Here is a 24559-nt window from a genome sequence, read left to right as displayed (position 1 = left end):
AGATCCCAGTAAAAATCAAAACAAAACAAAACCTGGACTGAGTCTCTAATGAGTTTTCTTTGTTGGCAACACTTCACCCACATTCTAGGGAGATTAAGGGTGTCCTATGTGATTCTAGTGGGAGAGAACCCTGGATGCTAGAGGCTGGCCACCCCCAGACTTTGCTCCTGTGTTTCTTCCCTTTTCTGATTATACTTAGTATCCTTTTACTTGTAGTACCTCATAGCCACAAGGATGAGTATTTGCTGATCCTGCCAGTATTCCTAGCAAAGTCAGTCCCAAATACCTGACCTTTCTACTCTACCACTATCACCACATGAACTGATCTAATTGTCTCAATCTAGACAAATAAATATAAGAACCTTTTAGAGTGACTGTCTGCACAAAATTCCACAAGCAGATGAGCTGGAGAGTAGCATGATAAAAGATGGAGAAAGAAGGAAAAGGCAACTTCCAGGTCCCAGGATTATCATGGAGATATTTTTAGCAAGAGAGCAGCCTGGAGATGATTCTTGAAGGCTCCACCAACATGTCAAACAGATGCTCAACATTCTTCTTGAGCACCCCCCTGTCCTGCCAGGCCCTTGCCCATTCCTCCTGGGATGATAAAGAGCTTTATAGACCCTCTAAAACACAGACATTTTTTTTCCAGCTGTGCCATCTGGTTGTTGGGTTGTTTTTTTCCCCCCTTTTAACAGGCATTCAGCAGAAAGACTCATCTGCTGAGACATAGATGGGGCAGTGGGAGAGTGGGGGATGGAGCGTAGGTGTGTTTGTGCAGGGTGGGTATGGAAAGGGAAGAGCATGTGGAAAACATTCTCAGACACATAGAAAAGATGAGGTTTCAGAAGGTCCCTGGAGCGCACATGTACCAGCACCTGGAGTGGTCAGCCTCAGCCTCCTCCCACCCTCCTACCTTTGCTGGGACCTCCCTAGTGGGCTGGCTTTGCTCTTGTTCTGAGACCGTACCAAGCCATGAAATTACCACAATGGGACTCTGTTCTACCCATGCCTTTGCAAGTCAAAGCTGGGTGTCCCTGAGATGAGAAAACACTGTTACCATTGTGATGGTCAAAGACACAGTACCAAATTCTCTCAGCCAACTGGCCATTACAATTGGTTACTTTGTGAAAACAGCTGCTGTCAATATCTGCTTGACAATGGGGATTAAAGTACAGTGTTGTTTTTTTTTTATATATATATATATTAATCTAATATTACAGATTCAAGAGACTGTCAAGAGGCAATCTATGCCCTTGGCTCAGCCTGTGTAATCTGAAGTATCTCTGAAATATCCAAAATACTTATCTAGACATACAATAATAGGTACTCCAAAACGGTAATTGCTTTTCTATAGGTCTTTAAGGAAGATGGTTTTTTGACCTTCTTTTAATTGGTATCAAGTATTATTGAACATTTGCTGCATATCCAGGTACTCTGCTGGTCCTAGTTATGTAGTTCTCCAAAGAATTGATCTTTGGAGAGTATTGTAAGGGTTACAGCAATGCAGTGAAATGCTCACAGATTGATCTCAGGTCAACCAGACTGCATATATGTGTTCTTTCCTCTCTAGAGGAATTTCTCAACCTCAGCACTATTGACATTTTGGGCTAGATGATATGTTTGTGTCGGCACTGTCCTGTGCTTTGTAGGATGTTGAGCAGCACCCTTCACTTCTACTACCATAAGACAGTAGCACCCTTCTAGTTATGACAATCAAAAAATCCCCAGACATCACCAACTATCTGCAAGAAGGGTAGGCAAACCCCCTTCTCCCACCCCTACCCCATGTTAAGACCCTGCAGCAAGCTGCCTCTAAAGCCTTGCTACTCAAAGTGTGGTTCAGGGACCAACAGCTTCAGCATCCGCATCATCTAAGAGCTTATCAAGAATGCAGAATTTCATGCCACTGTTTGGTCCTACAGAATCAGAATGTGCATTTTAACAAGATCCGCAAGGTGATCCCAGTATACATTACAGTTTGAAAAGTGTTGTTTCGAGGTACCTTGTGGTCATTTGCTCCCAACAGATTTTCCTGGACAAATTCAGTTTCTGAAAGTATTGTTTCTTAGCAGATTGCTCATAGATCAAATTATATTGTTTCAACCAAAGACTGAAACCTTTCTGTCAAAGGATCATAAATGTTTTAACTATCCTTGGTTACTACAATATTTTCCTAAAAGCAATCACCTTGGGATAGGGTAAGTAGGGCACTAAACTTTAATCAGCTTACCCATGCATTCATTTATTAATTTTTGCCAAGGAAGTTTACTGTGCAGGGCACTTGAGATACAGGGTGTTCAGCAGCCTGGGCTGCCATCTGGAAGCCCTGCTACTCTCCGTGATGCCCAGCATGAACCTCAGCTGCTGGATGCAGATACTTCTCTGCTTTTCTTTGGTCTCAGCCCATTGTTCATGGTCCATACATTTCTGAGAGCACAATCTGGACTCATTGTATTCACACAGAACCAGCAGTTCAAGAATCTATGGGAAGGGGGTCTTGACTTTCAATCTGTCTATTAATCTGCTTGAAATGCACAATAAGGGCCAGTCAATAACCTTATGGTTAATAACTGTCTGATTCATAAAGAGAAAGGCTAAGTCCACCATCCACTGCTCTGGGGTGGGGGGAGGGGGCCAGAAAGAACTGGTAGGGTTTGGGTTTGGAAATCAGAGTTATTCCCTTTTTCCTACCAGTAATCTGGCAGAAACTGTTTGAGCATGGTACATTCACTATCTATTAATGCTAGATGGTTTGAAATAAAGCCTAGGTAAGGAGGGGGGACTCTGTCCTTAACACCATAAGGCCATTGTTAGCGTTTCTACAGCACTAAGGACAAAGACTGGGCTAGATGGTCTTCTGAATGCAATTCATTCTCATAAAATTAATATTTCCAGGCATGGCCCAGTTGGAAGCTCCCTGTCCACCACTAATTTCCTGTCCAGAGCTCATTTGGAATCAACAGAATAAACTGTGAAGCTCTGGAACTTATAAGACATAAGAGGACACCGGGAAGACTTTTGTTACTGCCACAGAGCAGGGGGGTAGTGTGCTTCAGGACGCTGGGAAGCAATCATCTGATAGAGAGAGAGGGCTGCAAGCAAGTGGAATACAGGTAGAGAAGAGAAAGTGGGGAGACTCAGGGAAAGAGGGGAGGCATGTCAGGGGCATGAAGTTTTGTGCCCTTTGGGAAGCTCAGGGCAGAACCCAGTCACAATACTCACCTTGCATGGCCTTGAAAACATTTCACTACCTAAACCTGTCAGACAAGATTGTTTTACATGCTCTTCTGGGTCAAGCATGCTTTCACTTTGGGAAAAATGGAACAGGTATTTTCCAGAACGGGAGAAGAACAAACCTACTCCATGATCACCCAATGGTATCAGCTCACACACTCTTTCTGTTCCATGTAGAAATGGGAAGTCTCCACCCACAGACATTTACCAGTTAGGGAAATAGTAAAAAGCCTATCCTTTATAGTACTGTGCCTATACATAGGTGCCAATGTGCACAATGGATCATGATGATAGATGATAATAGATAGAAAGATAGATAAATAGATATATAGATAGATATAGAAAAATATAATATATAAAAAAAGATACTCATTATATGCCTGTATTACATAACAGAATCTCAATAACACAGAAGACTTTTAAAATTAATTGCTGGACCTTCAAGTTGACAGGCCATTAAGAGAATCTATAATGTCTCCATTTTCCATAGCTTATTTAAGCTGGCCCTTCACTGCCTTTCTTCAAAGTTCATGAAAGAAGAAGTTATTTTAAAATTTTATTAGTAATACTCAGTTCCATCTGTGGATATACAATATAGCAAGATCAAGTTGCATGAAAATATATGACAGTCAGCCAACGCCATTCTTTCAGTCAAATATGCATATAGATATATTGGGTGCCTATGTACCCGGTTCTGTAGTTAGCATTAGGAATGCAAAGGTGAGAAAGTCACACTCCTATCTTGAGGGGATGTGGTATCTTGAGGAAAACAGAAACGGGAACCAGCATTTCCATTCCGACGTATCAAAAGTGCTGGAATTGAGGTGCTAGAGAGGTCACTGGCACAAGAAGCCTGCCTTCCTCATCTTTTATCTTCTGGTGGCCAATTTCCTAGAGAGTCTTTGGTCATGCAGAGAACATAAAGATCAACCTGTCTTGCAGTCATTTGGAAGCTTTATTCGCTTTTTTTCTTACTTGTTTTAATCTCATGATGCTCATTGCCATCTTGGGAACAGACTGGATCATGGCTCAAAGTACTGTATTTTAGCAAAGTGTATGTGTGTATGTACATACTTATATATGTGTGTGTATACATATATGTGTGTATGTACATAACCATCATGGAATGCAGGTATTAAAATAATGGAAGAAACCTGATATATCCCCTTCCATAATCCCCTCGTAGTTCAGGTTTAATCCCCTCCTGGTTCAGGTTTCTTGTGTTATTTTAATACTCACATCCCATTATGGGTTGCTAGGGCATTATCCAGGGAGAAGGGAGAGAGAGGGGACTCTCAAGCGCAAACTTCACCCCAGCCCTTGACAAGATGTCTGTACTCAAGAGACTTATCGGGATCTAATTTGCCAACTTGAGGGCCTTAGGCACTTTTGTGAAATGTAGCATATGGCTAAGAGAATTCAGTTTGTTTTTGTTTTTGTTTTTCAGTTAAACAAGGGCTCTCTACTTTCTTGGTGTTGAAAAGAGAAATGCCTCCAAATTGAAGAACAGTAGATGAGAGGGAGGAAAGTCCATAACATGGCCTGAGACTTCAAGCAGAGGTGTAGGCAAAACCTCCTGAGATGAGACGCTTCCAGGATCACAGGGTGGCATTCTTTACCAGGTAGGCGAATGAAGACTGACACAGGGCTATGACACTGCCTTATCAAAGGCTGATGTATGCCAGGTGCTCAGAGCTTTAGCATAGAGATTAGAAGAGCTTCCTACATCTATCTGGAGCCCTCTCAGCATGGATGAAGTGCAATGGGATCAGAGGGAAGAATGTAACCACTGAGGAATCCTATAATTATCCTAAAAGAGGGGATGATTACAGCTAGGAGCTATGATCCCTGTAACTAACTGCTAGAACACATTACCCAACATAAGCAAAGACAAGTTTCCTAGGCCTATAAATTACAATAGACAGTTTCCCTGGTATTATTAACCCTCTTTCTTCTGATTCACCTCCAGTGTTCTCCAATAGTCCATATGGTATATCGGAGCTGTCCTTTCTCTAACATTCCTCAGGTTCACCCCACCTGTGTCTCCACACCATCATTCCCTCCCAGACCCCTGCCTCACCTGTTACAGTATGAGCAGTATTGGATTCATCTTTATCCTTTACTCTGGGGCCAATCAGCCTCTCTTCCACACATTATTCAATCATCCTCCTTAAGACTGCCCCCCCCATTCCCTTTGCCCCAAATTCCTTAGTACCTTTGCATAATAACTGAAATTCTCTTGCAATTTTTGCATTTGTCCATATCTGGGTGGGCCTGGAAAAAGAGGATTTTATATTTGGTGGCCAAGTTTTCTGAGATCAGTCACATTTAGCATCTGAACTAGACTTCAACAGGTCAGGAGGAACGTGTTGGGTGCAGAAAAGGAAGAAGGTCCTCCGAGCAGTGGAGGCAGCATGTGAAAAGGCACAGAGGTCTGGGAAACGAATGGGGCCTGATGAAGCAGTGAGTGGGAAGGAGGAGCTATATAGCACAGGGTTTAGGGGAAATAGCGGGTGATGTATATGTCAAGTATAACTGACATCCTAAAGACAAAGTCATTCTGGGAGAAATGTGAAGGATGAACTGGAGGCAGAGAAACAAATAGAATGTTATTCAAATAATCCTAGAAGGCCTGAGAAAAGACAGATTGTAAAGCAAACTAGAGCTTTGAGAGATGCTTCTGAGATGAGAGCAGTCACATCTGTGATAGAAAAGTTATCAGTGGTTAAAGCAAAAGAGGACTTGAGAATGCCCCCTGAGACTGTTAAACTGATTTCACCGAAACTTAACAAAAAATAGGACTGGAATGCACCCCCATGTTTTCATACCACTCTAGGCCTACACATAGGAAAGTCCACATGATTTTGCCTCAAATAATGCTGAGGCTGTTTGGCTGGCCAAAATCTAGAATGTTCTTCTTCGTCAAAGAAGATGCCAAGATTTTAGAGAAACTAGGAAAGGAATGATTCATCTTCCCATAAAATAGTCTTCAGTTTTAATATGCTATATGCCATTCCATCGGCTCTGGGAAAATTACCATAAAATCACATTTTTTGGATTGCCATGGGATAGTTAATGTCAACTCAGTCCCTTCTTTATGCTACAGATGCCCACTGGGCCTGACATGGTCTCCTTGGGTAGTCAATATTTATGAAGTCAGGCCAAGTCGTCCAGATGCAATGGCAATGACAAGCTGGGCAGTATTCTGTTCCATTTGAGTCTTTTGCGCCAGGGCTGTGGTCGTGTCTCCAGGGAGGCTGCTGGCAAGAAGCATCCCTAACGCTCAGTTGCAGGGCTGTAAATTTCAGCGAGGCTATTCAATATTCATGTAATTACCCCGGAAAGCACATTTGACATTTCATAAATACGGCAGAATATTTAGCATTTGTCTCTCTCTCTCTGCTACCTAAGCATACATGGAAAAATAATCCCCAGGGATCCCTGCTGTCTAAAATGGCAACAGTTATTGAATCCATAAATTTGATGGATCAAAGTCTTCCTTCTTCATCCCTTTCATAATTTACAAGTGGAAGCGAAATCATATGAATGAGGCGGCCTGCTGTCCTTTTGCGTGGAGCTCTGCCTATAGCTCCAGTCCCTTGTCTTTGGGCATCTTCCCCAGAGTGAGCTGTACAAACCCACAGACCCCACACAGACATGGGCCATAGCATAGGGGCACAGATGGGGAGGCCCCCAGATGTCCAGGTGGCTGTAGGCAATGTTGATTACAGCCTCGCGCTTCAGCCTCAGAGCCACTGAACACAAATTCAATTTCCCAAGGACTCTGGGACTCTACAGATAGCAGGAGGACTCTGGTGCCTTGCACGCTGCACCCCCGATGCAGCAGGAAGACAAACTGCAGATGCCCAGCAGCCCACCTTACGGCATATCACCGAGAGAAGAAAAACACCTTGTACTACAAAGCCCAGCCTTCCGTGAGACAGTGCTGAAGACAGAGCTTCTCTATGAGAACAGCCCATCTCACGGTTGGCTGGTGCTGCTCCAAATGCAGACAGGCTATTCGTGCCAGGCTGGGGAAGGACCCAACCCCTCTCCCCAGGTTGGGAAGCAGGTGTCTCTCCTCCCTGCCTGAAGTGATGACCTTCTCCATCATCAACAGGCTAATGAAGATCACAGAGTGCATGTCCAGAGTCTAGGTGTCTTTCCCCAAAAGAAGCAACAGAAATAGTTTTTCATGCTTGAGGTAATAAGGTCAACAGATCAAAGAGTTATTTTCAGAGTTACGAATTATCTCCATTTGTCTTCATGGTAGAGATAAATTCTTACTGTGTATATATATTATATATGTATATACACACACATATATGGTATATATGTGTATGATATGCATGTATTATGTATGTGTATATATATCTAATGTGGTGCATCTGACAGTAAGTGGAGGTATGCTAATGTAAGTGTACGGTTAAGTATATATATACATATATATGTATACGAATGGTCATAAATGTTAATACATGGATGTGTATAAAATCATTACATATATTGGTATTTATGGTTGTATATATGCTTGTATATACGCAGGGATGTATGTGTACAGAAGTATGTGTATGCGTGCACATGAATGAATGTATGTATGTGGGTCTATGTACATAGAGTTCAATAAGAGTTTGTACTTAGTGTGAGTGTAGATGTGGCTAAATATATGGTTGGCACTAAGTTTTTTTTACAGATACTATCTCAGTTTATTCTCATATTGCCTTTGAAAGTCTATAATTACTTTCATTTTATCAATGCAGAAAATGAGCTTTGGAGAGATAGAAAAGTTTGTCCAGGACCACACAAGTAACAAGAGGCAAAGCTGAGATTAAATCCTCAGTCTGACACAATGTAGACCCAGTGCATCTAATACGTGTGTGTGAGACATCCATGAGACACATGTGTATATCTCCATGCATGTTGTGTAGGGATGTGTGTGTATGCATACTTGTGTGTATGAAAGAGGTCCCCTGCACGGGGGTATGTGTGCACAGATAGACCTTGACAATTGCGTTCAAACAGGATTCCCCTGCATACCTCTGTAGACTAAGCCACCTGCCCACATTGATCCATTTAGTTTTCTAAAAGCTCTTTCTTCCCTCAGCTGTCTCTTCACAGGATGACTGTCCATCTGGAGCCCTGGAGCCATTTAGGAACTGCTGCTGCTGAAATGTATAAGCACCCGCCAGACTCAGATGGTGGCAAGGCCCCAACTATACCTCTAGTGCATTCTAGGGTCCTGAAGAGCCAGGGGCTGGGAGGGCTGGGGGCAGGGAGGTTTCAAGGAGTGAGCTCTGGTTAACAGAGCAGTCCTGTCAGCTTGCTCCTATTCATGAAGAACGGGGGCACCTTTAGCTAGAACTGTGATTTCCCCCCTGCCAACTAGAGTAAGGGTACAACGCTCTGAGTCACTAATCACAAAAAGAAGGGCTACCATGTCTCTGCCCAGAGTGGCTGGCAGGAGAGAGTGAAATAAGACAGAAGTACCTGGCATGAGGGGTACAGATGTGGCGCTCTAAAAACCAGTGTCCTGTGCTTGCTGAGGAGACACTGTCAACTGTAGCAGTTCTGCCCAACAGCTAGGAGGGTGTTTTCCATCCCTCTTCTTTCTTTAAAACTAGTTCATTTTGTATGTGAGATTCCACTTCCATACGACCTGCCTCCATGTCCAGGTACAGGAAAGGGAGGGAGACTCCCAACCTGGCAGCCGATCCACAATGACAAACCTGGGGGATAGGGGCTCCCAAGAGCTGGAAGGGAGGTGGAGAGGTGCCAGGCTCTGTGGGGCATCTGATTGCCAACCTCATCTGGAGCCTGTCTAGAGCAGGGCTGGGGATCTTATGGATGCTGGAATGGAGAATGGAAGAGGCTGTCTGCAAAGGAAGACAAAAACGCAGCTGGAGGAAACTGAATCAAGAGACCACGTGGCCCCTAGACAGCAGGCAGTGACTTTGATTCTTGATTTTTCTAGTTCTGTTGGTTTGCTCCCCGATGTGGCCCTACACCTTGAGCTAACCACAGTATCCTCCCAAGAGAGCCTCCCCTTTGTTCATTGTATTCTGAGAGGATTTCTGTACCTTGTTATTCGGTGAGCCCTGAATTGAACAAAACACTCAGCCATTTCTGAGGGACTATGAGTTCTAGAACATTCCTAGCATTCTCTTCTACTGTTGGTGAAGACACACCAAGTCTGGCCGCCCTATGTTCTGATGCTGTGTAGTTTATGGGCTTTAGTAGAAAAACTTGAAAGGTCAGGGTATCCTAACATCACTGAGCAAGAAAAATGCCATGAAAATTTAATGTACAGTTAAGGATCCCAAATTTTAAATATTCTCAAAAGCAGCTGTCCTCATTTCTCCTGAAGATATGACAGCTGCATGTTATGTTCTGAAAAGGCATCATGCAGGCAAATACCATGGGTGACACATGACATACATGTGCAGTCAAGAGTGACAGCTTATGTCTCTCTGTTCTTTAATATGTAGATAAAATTGATGCAAAATTTTATGCTATTTCTGTTCTGAAGTTTAATACTTCTACATTTTTGTGACTTCCCAGGGGCTTCTGTGTTTATGTCACCTCATTTCTCGTCTATGGCTTTTTGATAACTTACTGCTTCCAGTGATTTACTTATCTCTGCCCTGAGCTGACCTGACAAGGAACTCAGCCCCTGTCCCTTGATTTCCCACAAAAAGCACCCATGCATTTTGGCTGTGCGGCTGCTGTCCTTGAAGAGGCATGACAGCACTGGACAGCCAACAGACTAAAACCCAGTGACAGATAGCTCATCCTCTTCTTGGGAGGCTTGGAGTCCCCCTGCCCTCTCCCTGCTGGCGAAGTGTGTCTCAACTGCTCCCGGAGCTCCCCTCCTCCTCCTCCTCCTCCTCCTCTCTCCTGGTTCTCCTCCACCTGCGTCTCTGCTCCTCCTTCCGGCTCATCCCTTCCACCCGCACTTCCTATAAACCTTCCATTACACAGGTCCCTCCCCTTGATACACCTCAACCCATTCTGACAATCCCTTCAGGGCCGCCAGTCATATTCAAAGAGGCCCAGTAAGGCTAGCTTTTAAACAAGTACAGTTCTCTCCCTGAATGGAATTCTGCTCCCAACATCCAAAATAACATTATTTTCCTCACCCTGGCACAACCAACTGAAGGAAACAAGGCCCCGTGGAAGAGCTCAGGGACCTCCTTCTGTCCTGACCCTCCTTTGCAGCTCCATCCCGGGCACTTCCCTTCAGACAACCAATCTGCCTGGAAGCAGAAGTCCACAGTCCCCACAACAAAGCACAGGCCTTGCATGGCCTGGCTTCTTCCCACAGGCCTCTCCCTCTGCCTGGAATACCTGACCTTTTCAACTGTCAAATTCCCCTCGTCCTTCTAAACTGAGCTCGAATACCACCTCCTCTGCAATTTCTCCCCCAGTACTGGGGACAGAGAAGGAATTAGATGCTTCTTCCCCTGAGTTCCCTCGTTTTCATCTCTGAAACAATCGCCCCATAAATCATGATGTACCTGTTTACTGTCACTTCCACGAGAGCCGTTCATGAGAGCCAGGTCTCTAACCCCTGTATCCCTGCATATTTTGCAGCTGGCAAATAATTGCTGCTCTGAAAGTGTGATTTAAATGGATGTATAAATGGAGAGTAGGTGATATGTATACAGTGCTTACTATATGCCAGGCAGTATTCTAAGCTTCCTGTATATACTAACTCGTTAAACCACCTTCTCACCACAACACTATAAATATTATTGGGTATTTTACATGTGAGCACCCTGAGGCTCATCAGTGTTAACGCACTTATAAAAGATGACTCAGGTAGAAAGTGCTGGAACAGAAATCTGAATGCAACCTAGGCTCCTAATAATCATGCTGGTCTCTGAGAAATGAAAATTTTGTTTGGCAGTGGGGCGGGGAGTGATGAAGGGGTTCTTCACGGACCACAGTTTCAGGTTTACTCAATCGCATAGTAGACATTTACGAGGGGACTGTGTTGACACTGCTAGAATCACAGCTCACAAAGGCAACTGTGTTCTTCTAGAGCAGAGACTGTTAGACTCTCCAAAATCAAGTGGCTTTGGTGGAAATTCCTGACCCATCTTCCAAATGCAATAGGAAGTATCTATCATAAACATGCAGGGCTCCATAAAGGACAGCCATTTTCAGTCTCATTGCCATGTAGTCTAATGTAGGAGAAAGATACATACACACATGCACACACACAATAGTTTCATCAGGCTGGTGGGTGCTACAAACCTTATAGGCTCATGTGAGACCACTAGCTGTTATAAGGACTTGGGGTACACCTTGGCCATCCAAACAAGTACCCCAAGTACCTTGGCTAGTGCCAAGGAACTAAAGGCCCAACAGGGACCCAGAACCTTGACTGTGGGCCTCTGGCCCTGTTGGACTGGCCAGGTTGGGAGGAAGCTGACACTTTCTAACGCTTTAATGCCATTTGAATTGTGTCCTCTTTGCCAAAAGAAATGTTAGCCTCTTTGCTAAAATCAAACTCTAAAGGCCTCATAAAAACATTCCAGTTCCATAAGCCAATATTGACATAAGGACAATGAGAAGCATGTGTAAAGAAATTTTATTTGAGCCCATAGAAATAAACATTCACTGCTCTCATTTGTTGTTAGAATCATCATCCAGTAGCCAGTGCGGATCCTCTCTTATGGACACACGGGGAGAATGTGAGTTTGCTTATGATATTACTCACAAGAGAGGGGACACTACTTGAGCCCGTTTTTGAGCTTCTCCCAAATAGTACAGATAATATTAATTTCTGACAGTTAGCAGTTAGCTGTTGCTGCATAACATACCACACCAAAATTAATAACTTAAATAACAAATGTCATATTTCTCAGGAGTCAGACAGGATGGCTGGGTGGTTGGTTGATCTTGGCTGGGCTTGCTCATGCATCTGTGGTCAGCTGGCTGGTCGGGTGGGACTTAACTGGTCTAGGATAGTCTCAGCTGAAATGACTGTTCTGCTCTATGTGTTTTGTTTTGTTTTGTTTTCGTTTTTGTTTTCAGCATGCTAGTCCAGGCTTGTTCTCATGGCGGTCGTAAGAGTTTAAGAGAAAAGCGGAAGTATAGAACTGGGAACTGATACACCATCACTTCTGCCACTGTCTTTTGGCCAGAACAAGCCCCAAGGCCAGCCCAGATTTCAGGGTAGGGAAATGAGTGCCATTTCTTGACGGGGAGAACTGCAGAGTCACTTTGCCATCAATGTAACACACTGCTCCGTGGTGACAGGGTGAGCAGGTTAACTACCATTTGCAAAACACCGAAAACCCACTATTACCTAGTTATTAGTATCCTTACTTTTAAGATGAGGAAACTGAGACTCAGAGAAGCTAAGCAACTTGGCCAAGACTACAGAGCTGGAGATTCAGAAACCTGAAATTTAAAGCAAGATTTACTGGACTCTAAAGCCTATGCTTTTTCCATTTCACCGAATGGACCTGACAGCCCTCTATGCTCTAAAATATTGATGTGAAGGAGCAACTATGCTTGGCGCTGGGTGTTCATGAGGGATGTGTGACAAGGGGGAGGATTAGCCTAGGCTCTGGGGAATAGGTAGTGTCCAAGCACACAGGCTGGCACAATGGAAAGAAAAATCATTTTAGAATTAGACACCCCTGGGTCTAAACAGCTATAAATCTCTTTCTTCACCTTCAAGACGGTGATAGCAGGTACTCCCTCACAAGGCTGTATGAAGGATAAATATGCTCTGGACCACCTGGTTTCAGGTGCAGGCTCTAACACTGGCCAGGTGTTTAACCTCAGGCAAGGTGCTTCGGTTCCCTGTGCCTCATTTTCTTCAACTATAGAACGGGCATAGTGAAGATCCTCGTCTCCCAGGGTTAGCATGAAGATTGAATGCATTAACATGTACAGAGTGCTTAGAATGCTTGGCACCAAATAAATGGTGTTATAATATAATGATTTATAAGAAATAAATATTAGGTCATTCAGATGACCAAAATATATTTCTCAGATATATTTGGTTTTCATCCACAGTTCCTAAAAATGCTTCAGAGCCATAAAAGTGAAGTGGGTGTCTTGTTATTAATAAAGATTACTTTTGGACCCCACCCAAGGATGGGGGCTGATTGCCAGGAGGACCAACTATGTGATCTGAAGGTTGAAACTTGCATTGCACTGACCTCCCGGGATGGGAGAGGGGCCGGAGGCTGAATCAGCCAATGACCAATAACTTGTCAATCATGACTATGTATTGAAGCCTCTAGCAAACCCAAGAGAACAGCTGTTTGGCCTTTCTTGGATACCGTCCACACTTGAGGAACCAGAATGCTTGCTTGCATGTGCCACTGAGCTGGGCCCCAAGCACCATGAGGACAGAATCTCATTTGTTCAGGACCTCACCCTGTGTATTTCTTCATCTGGCTGTTGATTCATATCTTTTATCATATCCTTTAATAAGCTGGTAGACAGAAGTAAGTATTACCCTGACTTCTGTGAGCTGCTGTAGCAAATTAATTGTACCTAAGGAAGAGGTCATTGGAACCTCCAATCTGTAGCCAATCAGAAGCACAGATAGCAGCCTGGGGCTTCTGACTGGTGTCTAAAGTGGTGGATGCGGGGCAATCTTGTAGAATCTGTGGAATCTGATGCCATTTCCAAGTAGATAGTGTCAGAATTGAGTTGAATTTGAGGACGTCCTACTGGTGTCCAAGAATTGCTTGCTGTTATGGAGGGAGGACCCCTCACATTGGAACTGGGCTGAGAAACCTGGGAAGAGTCATATAATAATCAACATGCAAACATGCAGATGTATGTACCTATGGTGACACAGAGTTAGAAAGGGTCATACAAAGTCAATGCACTAAGCCCTATACAGAAGCTGGTGAAGGGCTGAGCACAGAGTGAGAACCTGGTAAATGATGACTGTGCCGTTGGGGTCTGAGAAGACTGAGGGGGCTGACAATCAAAATCAGACCCTAACCTCAGACCCTCCGTAAGGAGTCAGTACTTCTGCCCAGCCGAGGGGCAGTGATGGACGGGGGTTTCAAAGCTGATTTATGGGAATATGCTTGGAGGTATGTTGTCCCTCTGAGGGAGATAATTGTCACGCTCTTTAGAGATATGTAGCTCAGGGGGCTGCTTATGTGTAGTTGTTGAAAACTAGGGGAAACAGACTATAATTAGCAAGAAAATAACCATTTCATATTCACGCATAAATACACGCACATCTACACAAATGCACACATTTCTAACTGGATACTTGCTGTTATTTGAGGGGAAAATGGAAAAAGCTGATGTTATGGGTTGAATTGTGTCCCCCTAAATTCAGATGTTGAATTCCTGACCCCAGCACCTCAGAATGTGACTGTACTTGGAGATCAGCCCTTTAAAGATGTAGTTAAATTAAAGTGAGGTCACATGGGTGGGCCCTAATCCAATATGGCCAATGTCCTTATAAGGAGAGACTATCAGGACACAGACACTCACAGAGTGAAGACCATGTGATCCATAAACCCAGGATAGATGGCTCAGAAGAAACCAACCCTTTGACACCTCAATATTGGACTTCTTACATCCAGAACTATAAGAAAATTAATTTCTGTTGTTTAAGCCACTCAGTCTGTGGTACCACGTTAAGGCAGCCTGAGCAAAATAACACAGTCAATAATTGGCCGTTACCTCTATACAGAATTTCCAGTAAAGAATTTCAGCCTGCTTTCCCAGGTCAGGAGTGCCATAGATCCTTGAAGAAAAGGGTGAGGGTCTGGCCCACAGAACTGTGGGGGAAAAGGCTGAGCTGGAGGCACACTTCCATCCTTCTCACCCTAAGAGGTCCTTCTGAGGCAATCCCCCCCCCCTTTTCCTACCAGCCAAACCCCTGTTTCTGGGCTCCTCCCCTGGTCTGTGCTCATGGTCAAACTTTGGCTTCAGCCCATGCCCAAGATCTACCACTGTGGCACCAGCCACGCTCCTCCCAAGCCTGCCTTCCTTCTCCTCTCCCACTGGACATGGCAGAGCTGGTAGACACAGATCCCTGTGGGTTATCCCTGCTCTCCACCCCTCTCCTGACTTCTGACCTGAGTAAGTGTGAAGGGAGCACACTACGCGTATGTCCGTAATACCTGCCGGTTCTGCAGGGTCCCTTGGCTTGGAACTCACTTCACATTAACATGAACATGTTGACATTTTTAAGGTTAATGATCCAGTTGCTTGTAAGACAGGTGGGGTTTGAAATCAAACTGCTCATATGATTTGGAAGCCTGTGAAACAGGCTTTATTATGCTGCTCAGTAGCATCCGAGAAAACTAACTTGTCCTTTGGCACCAATACAATCATCTAGGACCTGTGTCTTCCATCTAATTTGCACTTTGAAAAAATTTCCCCAAGTCTTCTCACTTCAGCAAGTGTCTCATGGTTTTTTAAATTGATGTCCATCGTGATCCAACTTGTTGCAGTTGTTGAAGGTAAGGGAGAGACTTGCTGGAATTGAAGAATATAAATCGCTTTACAAGGAATGGTCCTCAATGAAAAACAAAGAAATTATGCTGAGTTATAACAACAGTTACAATTAAAACTGGGAGCTTTTCGGTTGTGTTACCGGCAGCATATTGCCATTTTTCTCACTTCTTCTTAATGTTAGGAGATTGTGAAATGTGGGGGTCTTCCGCATGTCCCCCTACCCCTGACATCCCTGGAGAGACAGTCCCTCTTTCTGTCTGCAAAGTGGGTCCTGAGTCACTGCAGCCACCCTGGCTCTAAAATAACCACACCACACTGACTTCCACAAAAGGCCCAATCCTCCTACTCCTGAGCCCGAGCTGCCCACCTACTCTCTCTTAATGTAGAAGAATAGGCTGAATTTCACCTCCCTGTTTGATTTTCTATTTTCTTCTTTTGAGGCTGCTTGTATCAATTACAAAATAAGGCATGCTAGTTCTGGCACATTTAAAAATGCAGTTGGAAAAAATAAAGAAATACTAGTATCACAACTTCTCTCCACCCCCCAAGCCCATTGAATTGAGCATTAGCAGTTGGGTCAATGTGTATCCTGCCTTGTCTTTGTCTCTGCATGAAGATATAAACAGACACATGAAGTATGAGGATATTGTACACATACCTCTGCACCTTGATTTCACATACTATCCCCTCATGGCCACTCCTCTCACCCACACACTCATTCTTCCTTTTTGACAATAGCATAAAATTTCATAGTAAGAATGTTCTGTGGCTTATTCAGCTATAACCTTCCAGTGAATACTTAGATTGTTTTATCTTTGGTTTTGTTGTTGTTGTTGTTGTTTGTTTTATTTTCCCATTTGCTTTGGATACTGCAAACATTGTTGTGTTAAGCATCCTTGTACATGTATGTTTGTACTATCAACTTCCAGAAAGTCAAAATATATAGATATTTTCAATTGCACTTAAAACCTTGATATTACTTTCCTAAAAAGCTACAGGGATTTACAGATCCATCAGCAATGCATATATTCCCCCATACCTAAACTCGGGTAGATATTATCCAGCCAGCCTACATATCAAGATGCAGGAATTTCTGATATATTTAGAAAATTAACCTTTAGTCCAATGTGCAGTTTGGATTTTCAGCTACAGATGCCTCTAAATTTTCTTTAACTTAAACTAGTTTTACTCGTATTTTTTCACATGTAAGTGAAAGAGGCCTAACTAATATATTACCTATTTTGCTATATTTGGTAATTTTCCAGTCATACACTCTGAGTTTTCTTCCCTAAAATATGACTCCATCCAACCATTCTGCAAGTTTTTTCCCAAAATTTCACCTATAATTTGTGTTTGTTGGGTAGTTTTCCTGCTAGTATATTGGGTGAGATATAAATGTCTTAATAGTTTAAGATTTTCTTGAGAGCAGGAGGCATTGAGCATTTTTTCAGGCCTGTATGACCCTCAATGCCCTGTACTCTATATTTCACCTACAAGTGGTGCAAAAGACATTTTTGGGGAAAAAAGTAAAGGAAATGAGATGGAAGGAAGAAAGGAAGGAAGGGAGAGAAAAAGGCAGGCAGGAAAAAGAAAGGCGATGTGAATAAAAAGGAAGAAAAATAGAAATGTGTTCATAATCCTTTATTTAAAAGATAGATTTTTTTTTCTATATTACCCAAGATGGTGATGCTAGTCTCTGAGTTTATCATAGCTTTCCTATTTGCTAAGATTTGAGGGGCTGCCTCTACCGATGACAACCATTCATCTGTATTCTTCTCTTTTCAAAAGTTCTTGCATGGGAGTTGGGCATATTTGAGTTTAAGATCCTTGATCTTACACTTAATAGCTGATTGCCTTAAAAAAGTTGCCTGGTTCTCTGGGCCTGTTCTCCCCACTTTAAAGTGCAGTCAACAGCAGTACCCTTAAAGGTTACCCGTGAGACTCCAATGGGATTACAGAGGCAGAGGCCTGACCCAGAGGATACAGTAAAGATACATGCCAACCTTGTTCAGTCACTCCTGCTCACCAGATTTATTTTGACGGGCCTCTTCTAACCCAGACGTTTTCAAAAAGAGAAAACATTAGAGTGTGAAGAGGCTCTCACACATCTCACCTCCCTGCCCACTCTCCTTTTAGTTTCCATGTTTATTCAAGCCCACAGTGTGACTGGGTACCAAGCTGCTCCCTCTGTGCTGTGGATTGCCATCTAGGACTTGGCATTCCTTCAGTTCTTCTGGATCACAAAGCTCCTTGACAAACTCATGAGTGCATTGGGTCCTTAACTCAGAAAAAGATGAACACAAAGCTTTTCATAACTATGTGCATGCAATTTGAGTGCCACAGGCACCCAATGAGAAGCCCGTCCTCAGACCTTATTTAAGGGCCTGGACTTGGAGAGTGGTGGGCAACAGGCAGGTCTACCCCTGCATCCTCTATGGTTGATATTCTGTATCAAATTGGAAGCTTCCATGGCAGCAATGTGTTCATCAGCCAGCATCTGCCCTAATAGCACCCCACATTTGAATTTCAGGGCCTCACCTGCAGTGTGAGTGGTAATGTCCATGTTGGGCTTGGCAGAGCTGACTACCCATCCTCATCCAGCAAGGCCTAGATGGAAGATTATGTCTGGGATAAATGGGGAAAGGAGGTCCAGAGAATTTCCAACACTTTCTCTTTTGCTAACAGGAGAAAATACAAAGTGGCTCTAATTTTTATTTAAACCCCACAACAAACCTGAGAGGGAGGGTGCTGTTCTTTATTCCAGATATGATGTGGGAGCCTGAGATAGAATGTGACTAGGTCAAGGCAACATCCATATTAGAAGGAATCAGGAACCAAATCCATGCCCAAATCCTATGCTTTAATATTCCAGTGTGGTTTAGCCACAATCAGGCTGTGATGCATGTTCTAAGAGTTAATAGCCTAGTAATAAAAGTAGGATGCCAACCAAGAAGAAGAAGGGAGGAATCCATCCTCAGGAGTGATTTCCTAAATATCCAGAGACATATCCAGAGGACCTGGTGCTGTAAGAAAAACTGTGTGGGGCTTCACTGACCATTAAGACTCCAAAAGCAAGAATGTAAATGAATGGGATGGAAAGAATCCTCGGGAAAAAAATCTCAGTTAATCTTATCAGAAATATAGCAGCGCCCTGTCCAAGCTTAATCAGCCAAGTTGTTGTGTGATTTCCTGCCGAGAACCCCATAAGTGCTGGTGGTAAGGATGGAAATGTTAACAGTGCATGGTCCTGACCCCCAAAGAGCTCACAGCCTAATGAGGGGCAGATAGGTGCAACACCAAGTAATAATAAAGTATCTGTAAAAGTGTATAAGGGATGATGAGAACAATAATTGTGCCTAAAACTGGTGAAAACCCCCTATAAGATGATGGTGCTATGACAGCTGGGTGTTAAATATATTTCATATATATAACATATATAACATAATATATATATTTAATTTTCTTTTATACACACACACACACACACACACACACACACACACACACACATAGCTGTTTGTCATGCAGAAAAGAAAAAAGGGAGACATTCCAAGCAAAGAAAAGAACATGTAGGTGGGGACTGTATGTATTAGGAACAATAATCCCTAAAACATCAGGGGCTTAGGGAAAACAAGGATTTACACTAGTTTACTTTACATATATAGTGAGGGTCTGGGATGGGGTTGGGAGCACATGGGTGCTGCTCCAAACAGTCACTAAAAGGACATAAGCTGGATAGGCAATGACCTTTAAGGTCACTCAGGAGAAACACTTGCTGTTAAATAACGCAACCCAGAATTGAAGCATTATCCCCATTCCTACTTAATTGACTAGAACTAGTCACAAGACCTCACTTAACTGCCAGGGAAATGGGAAGTGGTGTTCTCACAGTACTGAGGAAAGAGAGAAGACGCAGATCTGTTTGCACACTGGCTATCTCTTCCAATTGTCTAGAACAATGTAAAGAGCTGGATTCACTGGAACAAGCCATGTGTTGGGAACATACCAGTACAGTGTGCACTGAGCAGAAGCTTTGGGATCATTTTCATCTCTAGTTTCTGTACATCATTTTGCCCTCACAATTGAATAGGGAAAAATCATATGCATTTGTATAAGAAACAAAGGAAAAACTAATGTTTTTCTTTGTGTTTGTTTTGGTTTTTTTTTTTTTTTTTTTGTGTTCACAGACCTTCAGAAGGTCAAGATAATATAGAATCTAAGAAAATGACACCTGTGGGTAATAACGCATAGGACAAATGAGAATAATCCTATTCTGAAAAACTCTTTGAGGTGAACTTGGTAAGATCCTGGAAAACTGGTTTCCCAACTTCATAACTCTGACCAACTATCTGAAAAGCATCTTACCTTCTCCATAGTATGCAACAGGCACCTCAGCCTGGCATCTTTCAGAGTACCAGGGTAGCTCCTCGGCCCAAAGCCCTGCCTCTCTACCCTCCACACCCCCCAGCACACTGTGTTCTGCCTTCTGTGGAACTTCCTAGCTCCTCCTAGACCCAAAGCTTTGTTCTCTCCCCACTATTGCTCTGGGGCACACATGTTCTTTCCTGGCCTTGGCCACCTTCATATTCTCTGTTTCACATCCTAGGGCATTTTCCCAATATTCTTCCCTGCACAGTCATTTCACACTCCCACTAAACATTTTCTTCCCTGTTTCTGCTCATCCTGTCAAAAGTGGAACTTCAGCGAAACCACACCATACTCCTGCCCAGCCCCAGTGCTCAACAACCCCAACTTAATGGCCGCAGGACCCTCCCATCCAGCCTCTCCACACTCAGGCATGCTCCCTCACATCCAAACTCCCCACCTTTACTGGACCGGAAGCCAGAGAACATAGTGGTTAAAAGTACAATCTCCAGAGACACACTCAACTCCTAGTTATTTAACTTCTTTGGGCTTCAGTTTCCTCATCTGAAAGAAAAAAATCTGGCTAATAAGAAGACCTACTGTTAAGTTTCTGTGATTGGTAAATGCAATAATGTATAGAACAGTCAGCAGAGCCCCATCAAAGTGTAAGTATTCCATATAATCTAACCACCATCATCATCACCACTACCCCATGCCCAGAATACCAGTTACCCCAGCTTCTCCTGGTAACTGGCCACAGAGCATTGTGAACCTCCACGACTTCATGTACCACAAGTTTAGGAAGGAGATGATCTTGCTCCAAGCTCCTGCCCACAGGCCCCACACTGGCGTGTCAGACCCCGAGACAGTGGCCATCAGGTTTAGCACCATGACAGTTTCATAGCAATGGTGGGGAATCGGATTTCACTGTATGACATAGAAGGCCATTCCTCAGGAAACAGACATCACATGCACGTGGGTGAGGCTGAGTTTGAAAAGCCGGAGAAGCAAGCAGGTATCAGAAACAAGATCCAGGAGCTCATGTTATCTTAGAGATACAACTAACCTCAGCCTGTCAGTCTGTAAAGCTTCCTGAATCCTTCTCTCTCGGATGGATAAAATTCCTGGTAAAACACAACTCAGGGGAAAGTTTTGAATTCATATAACATTGTGCTACATTTGTCACAAACACTCGTTTCAACAGAACCGGCTTTGTGTGCTTACTCCTTGCCCTGGGGATACAACGTGAACAAGAGACACGAGGGCCCTGCTCTGTGGACTTACCCTTTAGCGAGAGAGCTAGTTACTAAACAGGTGAAACATAAATAAATAAATAATAGAACTTCAGAAGATGGTCAGGTCTGCAGATGAAATATAACACGGTGACGAGGAGAAGGCTAGAGGGAGAGGGGATTGTCCAGAAGGTGGGGGGAGGGAGTAGCATGTGGCCATTTGGAAGACGCAAACTACTGTCACCAAAATCTTGTGTGCATGGGACAAAGACACACAAAAGCAGGGCAGTGTGGAGGGAGGGCACAGTTGATGTGTGCTGACATTCAGGGGGAGTTCAACAAAGTATAGGTGTTATTATGTCAGAATCTATTGAGGGGTCATCAAAGGGTGGCCCAGGAGCAGAGTTTCTGGCCTGGGGGCAAAAAGAGCCAGGTAATCATGACCCTTTCGGGGGAACAGGGGGTGCACTGTAAGCAAGCTTGGGGTGGCTGTCCTCTGAGTTCGAGGACACCACAGCTGCTGCCTGCACACGGCGCTTCAGGTGAGTGGGGCTGGCTAGGAGGCAAGGAACCCTTTTTGCATTAAACACATTGTTTTGTTCTCAAGTCAGATCATAAGCAAGGGGGTATTGATCTCAGAATATGGGCATCCCTGGCTTTGGTGTGAGTGAAATGCCTGAGGACAGATGATTGTCACCGCACAGGATGACAGAACAGAGGCGAGTGGCCATCTCCGTGGACCAGGCAGCGTTGCAGAGAGGAGCAGCTGGCAGCCTCCGGTGTTTCCCGGGAAGCTACATGAAAACGGCCGAGCCAGAGCATCTGGTGAGGTCATAGCCCAGGCCGGGCACCTCCAGGCCTTTGTTCTTCCTCACTAATTGTGCTCCCGCTGGTGTCACGGATCAGAGAGGAGGTGCCAGGACCACGGGCTTGGGAAGCACAGGTTAACAAGTGCGCGTCCACATGCAAGCACCAGAAAATCAATTAGGAAAGGCCAGCAGGCAACCACCGGCCTTCAGCCTCCTCTCCCGGTGCCTTCCCAAGACGTGGGGAAGATTTTCCTGTTTCCTATGAGCCCTGTCACAGGCAACAAAATGAATTCTAGAAAAACTATGAAGGAGGTCACATGGGGCCTTCCAAACCCCTCCCCTCTGCAAGGGATGCCTCCTAGAATGCTCAGCTGAGGTTCCCGGGAAGGGATTCCTGAAAGTGAGAACCAATATTTATAGCTCAATGTGATTCTTTTCTGGGGAAAAGGTTCACCAATTTCAGGTTGTCTCAAAAGGGCCTATGATCTAAAGGAACTTTAAGAGGCTCTTAGAATTGTCACTATTTCAGATGGTATTCAGAGCCTGGGAATCACTTCTCAGGGAAGGAATCTTTCTGCTGAAGGGTTGGGAGGTGAAGAAGGACAAACAGCCAAAAACTGTACCAGCTGCTTCACACCTGGATCACACAAGTTCACACCTGGATCACATCACATCTCCCATGAGCTGCAAGTTTGCATTATTTTCCCTAATTTATAGACAAGGGAACTAAGGCTCCAAGCAGTTCATCAGCTTGCCCAGAGTGGACACACACTATGACAGAATTTGGACCCAGGATCTCTGATTCCAAACCGTGTTTTTCCTACCTCATCACAGTGATTCTTTCAAATGACAGGGGCTGAGGAGTTGGATCTCAAGGTATGACCACATTAACCCACCAGGTCCGTTCAGGGCACCCCTAATCAGCCCACACAAGAGTCTGCCCTCCCACTCACAGTGGGTCCTTCCAGAACCTGTAGGTGCCTGGATGGACCGACCGGTGAATAGAGGTCCTACTGGCGTAAGAGTAGAGGACAGGAAACCCAAAGAGCAGAGTTTTCATCCCATTCAAATCCCCATGTTACAGATGAGGGGATTAGGGCAAAACCTGCAAAAGACTTATCCAAAGTCATACCTGGTTTTGGTGCCTGCACACGGCCAGGCTGGAGGGGAGATGTGGCCTTGACCTGCACAATGGAGGAAGGACTTCTTCCTCTTGGCCTATCTTACCTTCTCACACCACTTGTTGGCTCTGGGTCAGACCTAGGGGGTCTTATTTCACAGTTTAGGTGTTATCCCTGCCTCTATAATAAGGAACTCCAGACAGAGCATGGCTTTGAAGTCAAATCAGTCTGGATTCAATCTCTCTCTCTGCCAAGGCTGACCTATGTTACTTAGGGAAAATGTCTTAACTCCTCTGAGACCCTCAGTCTCTTTCTTTCTTTCTTTTTCCTTTTTTTTTTTTCTCTTCTCAGTCTTTTTCTATAGAAAACGGGGGGAAATATTCATCTCACAAGGAGGTTGTGAAGATTCGATGAGATCAAGCGTGTAGAGCACCCAGTAGGTGCTCAATACATGATAGATACCCTCTTCTTATATTCATACATTTCTCTTGGCTGCAGCTGAGTCAGCAGAGCTGGCTGGACTCAGAGAGACTGCCCCGCTGGCCCCAGGTGGAATCCTTGCCCTTGGGCTGGTCACATGCTCTTCCCTTGCCAGTTGCTCTTTAAGAGGAACCAATTTCACACTTCCAGATAGATCCACACTCCAAATTGTGTTTGTTTTAAAATAATGAATAGTGGCATTATTATCCCCACTGCTCTCCAGGGCGCTCTGTGCTGAATGTATTCCTTTTGCATTAGCAGAGCTTCATTGCGGCAGATAAACGAGCCGGTGCCTGAGCTGAATGCGCGGAAGAAAGGATGGCTCACCCTGCCTATTTCCCATCTCTCCTGGTGAAACCTTCCCAGGAGGCTGCCAGCAAGGCTTATGCTGCCTGGGGAAGCAGCCAACCGTTTCAGCAGGTGCCCAGAGCACTGAGCAGACGGGAAAGGAGGGAACAGCCAGGTCCGTGTCATCCCCTGCTTCTCCGTGACTCCCAGGTAACGACCCGCAGCAGGTGGAATTGTTGAGGAAGCCTAAAAGGAACTGAGGCAAGGACAGAATCGTGTATCTTGGATGAAACAAATCAACAGAAGTGTTGCCTGTGCATTGAACACCACGTAAACTCAAGTTGCTCAAACTCGTGACAATGTGACCTGTCCCAGCAATGTCAATGATGCAATCCCTGCTCAGAGAAATCACAAGCCAGGGGAGTCCTGGTTCAGCTATGGTGCTTTTCCTTTTGTGACCTCGACCCCAACCATGTCTCCATGCTTCCTGTGGAGGTACTGTATAAGTGGGGGTAGGGTGACAATCATCACAAGGCTTCTGCTGATTTTAGGAGCAGAAGCTGAGGCTACT

This window comes from Lynx canadensis, chromosome D2 (assembly GCF_007474595.2).
Source record: "Lynx canadensis isolate LIC74 chromosome D2, mLynCan4.pri.v2, whole genome shotgun sequence".
In the NCBI taxonomy this organism is placed as follows: domain Eukaryota; kingdom Metazoa; phylum Chordata; class Mammalia; order Carnivora; family Felidae; genus Lynx; species Lynx canadensis.
Note: the sequence above shows the minus strand (reverse complement) of the source record.